The sequence below is a fragment of the Rhagoletis pomonella genome, unplaced genomic scaffold, assembly GCF_013731165.1.
Source record: "Rhagoletis pomonella isolate Grant_MI unplaced genomic scaffold, Rhpom_1.0 Rhpom_scaffold_00006, whole genome shotgun sequence".
Lineage (NCBI taxonomy): Eukaryota > Metazoa > Arthropoda > Insecta > Diptera > Tephritidae > Rhagoletis > Rhagoletis pomonella.
In genome coordinates, this window is record NW_023458560.1 from 2,082,970 (window position 1) to 2,089,901 (window position 6,932).

The following is a 6,932-nucleotide window of genomic DNA, read 5'->3' on the forward strand; positions in this document are numbered from 1 at the left end:
CTACAGCAGGGATGCTTGTAGTGTGGAAATCCTGCAGGGATGCACTTGCGCAAGGAATTTAAGAACGCAAGTCACGTAAGAACTTAAAGTGAGCGCAAGTCACTTAAACAATGTTTTTTCCAAATCAAATTAAATTTATGTTCAATTTTTATTTTATATTTAAATTGAAATAATTATTTAAATTAATTTACACCATTGTATAGGCTTACAAGTATGGAAAGCGCCATTTTGTTTGTTTACATTTGAAAACAGCTGAGATCACCTGATTTTCAATTCTCTCATTCTCCGCACAGAGTTACATTCAAGTTTCAGAAAAAACTTTAAAATGTAAATTGAGAAATATTTTAGAAAAATGTGTTTTTATTCATTTGAATTCAATAAAAAAGAAATTAAAAATGCGTGCCAAGTCTTGCATTTCCAATAATTTGCAGGCAATAATTTAAAATATTTGTGAAACTTATCGCTTGCGCTAAAATACATCAATGTGTGTGAAATTCGTTGTCATTGCTTTTGTTTTGAACATCATATTCGTGCCTGCCGGTGGAAAAATTAGGTAAATTTGCATTTATTTTTAAGAAAACATATAATTTAATATATATTTCTTTCCAGAGCGACATACGGACAAGTAAGATGAGCATCGTTTAAACAAATGGTTTATTTTCTTGTAAAAGCAGCCGTGGCCCGAGCAGCGGAAATCGTGGCAGAGAATTATAAGTAATAAGGGAAATAATAGTGCGATAAGAAACTGGAGCTCGGGGAAAACTATAATTTACGTCTCTACGCAGCACGTACGCATGTGTGGGTGCATTTGCGATTGTGGCCTAAGCAGCGGCCCGAAAAACCTTACCAAACCTTTTCTTATTTTACGCTTACATCAACGTTATGCCACAATCACGTGCCGCCGCAGCTGCAGCTACTGGCAGAGGCCCACAGGCACTCGTAAAAATTGGCCACTATTTACTGGACGCAACACAAGGTAGCAGTGAAGATATTGGACCTCATGCATTAAATGTGAGTTTAAGCTCCAACTCGATTTTCAGTACAAATTCTTGAGCTTAAGCTCACCCCCCTAGTGCAAAAATTGAGTCTGACCTTAGACTCATTTTTTATGCATGAGGCCCATTAAATCGCATAAATTGGTTGAAATGGTTGGAAGTGGACCAACAACTTGCTGCCTTCTCGTCAATTTGGTTACGTTGTGTTGACTAACTCCGGAGGCATTATGGATCTTGAGGAGGCCAGACGGTAACATTTGGGAGGCAAAATGCTAGGATTCTTGTTCTAAGCTGGGCACTGGGTATTCACACTTTTGTTAGTGTATTGAAGCTATTGCAGCTGGCAAGAGCAACATGTTTATATTATTTTTTACAAAAATAAAAAGATGAAAGCCATTTAAAGTAATGAGTAAATTTGCGTGGAAGAAAATAAAGATTAAAGAAATTTCTATGATGAATATCGAGGAAAATCGTTTGCATCAAAATTTCTATTCAAATTTTTATTTGAATTATGACATCAACAGGGATGCTTTGAAACGTATGTTTTGAAGAGAAATTTTTATAATTCTTGTGATTATTGATATTTTCTAGAATTAAAAAAGCTAGTTCATATTAAAAAATATATTTAGACCATGATAAAAATATAGTAAGGTAGAACCGCTGAGAGTCACTTTTAAAATTCTTGACGTTTCCAAACAATTTAATTTTTAAATTTACTCACAAACTCACACACACATTTTCATTTTCCATCTCAAGCAACAACAATTTCGAACAATTTCATTTTTTTATTTTCACATTTATATGATTTTAAAATGTTTTCAAACTTCAAAAAAAAATCATGGCCGACAAATTGAGAGAACGGTTATACCTTGCTATGTTTTTATCATGATTTAGACTACAAGTATGTAATGTACGTTTATTACGAACTGAAACGATTTTAATAAGTATTCATAGCTTCATAGCAGTTACATCAAAATGCATATTTGACAAGAAAGAGTACAAGATTGCCCCGTCATAGTGGCGATGACATTTCTGTACAAAAAGTAAACAAAGGCGAATTGCATGTTAAAAGAAAATATCAGACCAGCCAATTTTCTCAATAATAAATTTTTCGATAGTAAGCGTGTTTTAATTGCGCTGAATTCTAAAAATATATGAGTTACAATGACAATTAATAAGGAAAATGTGAAAAAGCGGTGATTTTTCTGGAAGTATAAGTGAATTTCAGTACATTTAAAGTTTCTGATACGTCGTTTACTTTTAGATCAGAATTATCAAAATCGACAAATTCAAAGTAGGGGTATGTCTGACGGTGCCACCTTTGTTCGCTGCATCGTGCATATTGGGCAAATGACGTTTTTAAATGCATTTTACATACAAACATATGTACCAGTTCAAGATGAAAAAAGAAACCAAAATTAGTAATTTTTTTTATGAATGTAGTTAAAAAAAGTTCACAGAGGAAATGCCGGTAATCAATCTATCGGCAATCACATAAAATCTATGTAGGGAAATTTAGATGTCAACAGAATAATAACTACAATAAAAAGCACCACAGAAGTGTGAGAAGCAGGCAATTTTTCAATCTGAGCAAAAAATTCTTTAAATGCCGTTGTAAAAAGGTCAATACATTTCTTATAAAATAGTTTGATTTTTGATGGGTGGTATAACTCAGTGAAACGGTTATTAAAGAAAATAAAATTTTTAAAAGTAATAAATAGGAAAAAAATGCACTAAAAATGTGAATTTAAATATTTTACCCAAATTCATAAAAAATTAAGAAATCGATTTTTTTATAAAAATGTCACTGTACAGAGCTATTTAAATCTATTTTATTTTTTATGAATAACGTCATTAGCATATACCGTATTTATAAATGAATCTTGCAGCGTCGCGCTATATACATACATAGGTACATATATATATTTTGGCTGGCGAAATATGTACTTTTGCCAACTTATTAAAAAAGCGTATGATTCAATTTAACCACATTAAAAAAGTATTTAAATATTTTATGGCGCAACACAGCAACACTTTTTGTTTCACGAAACCCTTGAATACGAGCCTGTCATCTATTTCTTCTATTTCGACATTTCGCTATTTTACATTTCTTTCATTTAACGTCATTCGCTTTGTCACATTTCTCAAATTCGTTTTTGCTTCGACATTCTGCTATTTCATAATTATTTCATTCTCATGTCATCCATCTTCCATTTCTTACCTTCCATTGCCGTTCGCATCGTCGAACGTGCCTGTCAAACACTGCCGCCATCATGCTTTTCAGTTTGGCAGGCACGTCCGCTGTTTGGCAGGCACGTCCGTTGTTAGAAAGAGAATAGACAAAAAGGGGCATAGGATTCCATACTTGTAAGTATATACGATGATTTACACTTACTTTACTTTAACAACCTCCACGCGCGCTCGAACCTGAGATCTCTGAACCAGAATCGGTAGTCTTCGTTTTAGTTTTGGTTATGCCTATTCAAAGACAGATGTCGCTGATCGCATAAGTTGTTCGAAATCGCCGAAATGGTAGGCCGTCGCTTTAGCACATACTGGTATAATTATGGTTCATAACGAACTGGTATGACTTTTATTCTTAAATAATAGTTAATGAACTGGAATTTTTCTATACTGGTTTAGCTTTTCACTGCAGGGAAATCACCGAAATGGTAGGCCGTCGCTTTGGCACATACTAGTTAATGAACTAGTATTTATACTGGCTGGTTTGGCGTTTCATTGCGGAGAACTGGTTCAATTATAGTCCATGACGATCTGGTGTGACTTCCCCATTTAATACCAGTTTTCGAACTCGAATTTCTACCAACTAGTTTACTTTTTTCTATGAGGAACTGGTATAATTATGGTTCATAACCAGACTGCGGATTTTTATGCAGATGTATACAAATTTATACACTTTGCTTATAGTTATGGGGTGCATATTTCTAGGCTCCGTATTTTGCATACAAATCCGCAGTCTATTCATAACGTGCATAATGGTTCAGCATCTCACTACAGGGAAGTAGATGAAAGTCAGCTTTTTTATTTTCATGAAAGGTATGAAGGCTTCGGCATAGCCGAAGACAGCCGGTTTTTACTTGTTTTAAGGAACATTTTTGATATCCGTGGTGGTATCCGTGTTGGAACCAATCCGCGTCAATGGGATGGACACGACATATTTTACATTTGAATTTCCTTCTTTTATCATATAATTGAGGGATTCACAGCGGTGTCGTAAGTGTCGTATTGTTGTATGTCGTAAGCTTTAAAAGCTTTAATAAATGTTTAGAAAACTTGAAACGACGACCATCTATTTTTTAACACCGCGAAAATTCATAATATGACTTTGATGGTACTTTGCGAGCCCCCTTAATACTTTTTTTTGGCCTTTAAAGTTTACGACATACAACAATACGACACTTACGACACCGTTGTGAATACCCCAAATGTTATTATATTAAGGAAAAAACTCTCAATTTCTTCGTCACTGCTCATGTTGTTAATTTTTAGTTGGCTGAACCTTGCCTATTTTGGGGAAACTATTATGAATTTTTATTGGAAGTAATATACAAGATAAACTATCGCTATTTTTACTTTATAAATAATATTATTCAAGTTATTTATAAACCATCCTGAATCTTCTAGGCCCGCCATAAGACCCTAGGGCACTCCTAAAATATTGCCAAAACACAGCACATAAGTTTTTAGTATTAACCTACAAACTAATATATTTGAACTGATAGAATTTGTTGTGAAACCACTTTTAAACAAAATCTGATCGGTTGACTTAATTTATTAGTAAGAATAGTGCAATTTGGTGCACGCGTTTGGACAAAGTTGACGTAAAGTAAGCCAAGCTAAATTTGCACTTACAACACTATATTTCTTTATGAAAAGTGCAATATTCAATTATACTATTATAAATACAAGTTATTTAACGCACATGCACTTAAATACTTTTAAGGGTTTTCTTACTTTTTTTGGGTTCGCCGGCACCAAGGATTTACACGCCAGGTTGATCCTCTTGAATAGGTATATTCCGAGTGTGTTGTTGTTAATAACAAATTCTCGCTTTGAACACGCACGTAGTAATAGAGTCACTTGCTTTTTTTAATCCGAACTAATGGATTTTTTTATTAATTAATTAATTTCGAAAACTAATAACTTCTCACTTCACTTTTCACAATATGTCATCAAAATGGCTGAAAGTGCGAGTAAGGTAGGGTGGCCAGATGCGCTGATTTAATCGGTACATGCGCATGAACCAAAAATACAAGATCACCTAATCAAAGAAGCAAGAAAAAAGTATATTTCTGAGTGTTTTTGACATCTGCCTAAGAATGAAAACAAACAAAGAAAACGAAAAAGGCGCGGTGATTGAGTGCGATTAAATTGGTATTTATTATAAAATATACAAAGAGAAACTTGATGACAATTTGCAAAAAAAGTTCATAAAATATGGTTTTCATGATTGAAAATGTTTTACAATCGCATATCATTACCACGGGTCGATTTTTCAATGCCAACGTTCTGGCCACAAACGTGCACCCACTTTTCACGCAAATTTACGGCTTTTGGCAAACCAAACATACGCACAAACTTGTTCCGATCACACAGCACTTTATTTTATATCATAAATATGTAATAAACCAAAATGTATAATTAAAATCGCTGCATAAAACACATTCAATCGCTAAAAAATCACTACGAAGAGGTAGAAGACGGTGTAAACAAAACCGAAAAACGTCAAAAACGCTACGAAAACTTTTTTCTGAAAATCGATTACAAATACAACGATGGCTGATTAGGTGATCTGTAGTCGTTGGTTCATGGTACATGCGCTGATTTTTTTCTATTGTACTGATTTTGTGAGTTTGTACTGATTTTGTACTGATTTTTACATTTAATAAATACTATTGTAAATTGGTGTAATTGACATTTACTTGAGGTTTACGTGTTCAAAACAATGGTTTTTGACAACTTATTCGTGTGAGCAGATTGAAAGCATTAATTAAATTTAAACCATTATTAAAAAGGTGTCAGCTTGCAGTTGTTTCGTTTCCTAGGATTTCGCAAAATAACAAACTGTTTAGATTCAACCCAACCCGATTTGCAATCACGATTTGCAGGTTTTACAGGATTTAGAGGAAAAGCTGGTTTCGCCATTAATAAATCTTATGAAAGGTGGTGGTGAGTTAATCATAAATTAAGTACACTGAGAAGATGACAATAAGAGATAATCTTTTGATTATAATTAAACACCCAACGAGAAATCGGCTGTCAGTATTTCAAACTTAAGACGACTACTGCTACGGTGCAATGTAAGTTCTAAAAATTTGGAAAAGGTGCAAACTACCGACTCTTGGATATGATATATGTAGCTTTACTTTGATTTTTGATGTTCGACCACCTGTAATTTTTTTCCCATACACATTTAACACTATTAAATTTCATTCGTACTCGAAAATTCGTTTAGCGATAATTCGGTAATATACCTTTTAGTCAACATTTTAATGTGAATGTTGTATTTAATAAGCACACCAACTAAATATGTTTTAAATCTGTAGCTTAAAATATGCAAACAGACTCCGACTCGAGCTCGTCTTCTACTAAAACTGAATGGGCTACAATTTGTTTTTAATATTCTCAATTTTTATAAAGTTTCTAGAAAATTTGAGACTTCAACTCACATGTCGTCGCTGGAATAATGAAATAGTGTAACCTGAAAAGTATAGTTTTGAGAAAAACGAACTGGAAGTTTTTATAAACCATTACAAACCATATAAATACAATTTCTTATTTCGGGAATAAATTAGTGAGCCAAAGAGACATTTCAGAAAACTAAAGATTTTTCTAATAGATTAAAGGATTGTCTATCCAATGGTGCAATTATCGAATAATAGTCTATGTGGCATTTACACTGTTTCTTTATTCGAG

General features: G+C 33.4%; 1 long non-coding RNA gene across 1 annotated transcript; it reads left to right on the plus strand.

Moving 5' to 3' along the window:
* The first annotated feature begins 464 nt into the window (after positions 1-464).
* Positions 465-1,361, plus strand: LOC118741592. Its single transcript, XR_004993295.1, has 2 exons — positions 465-553; positions 610-1,361. It is a non-coding gene; the product is annotated as an uncharacterized LOC118741592 (long non-coding RNA).
* Positions 1,362-6,932: the final 5,571 nt, after the last annotated feature.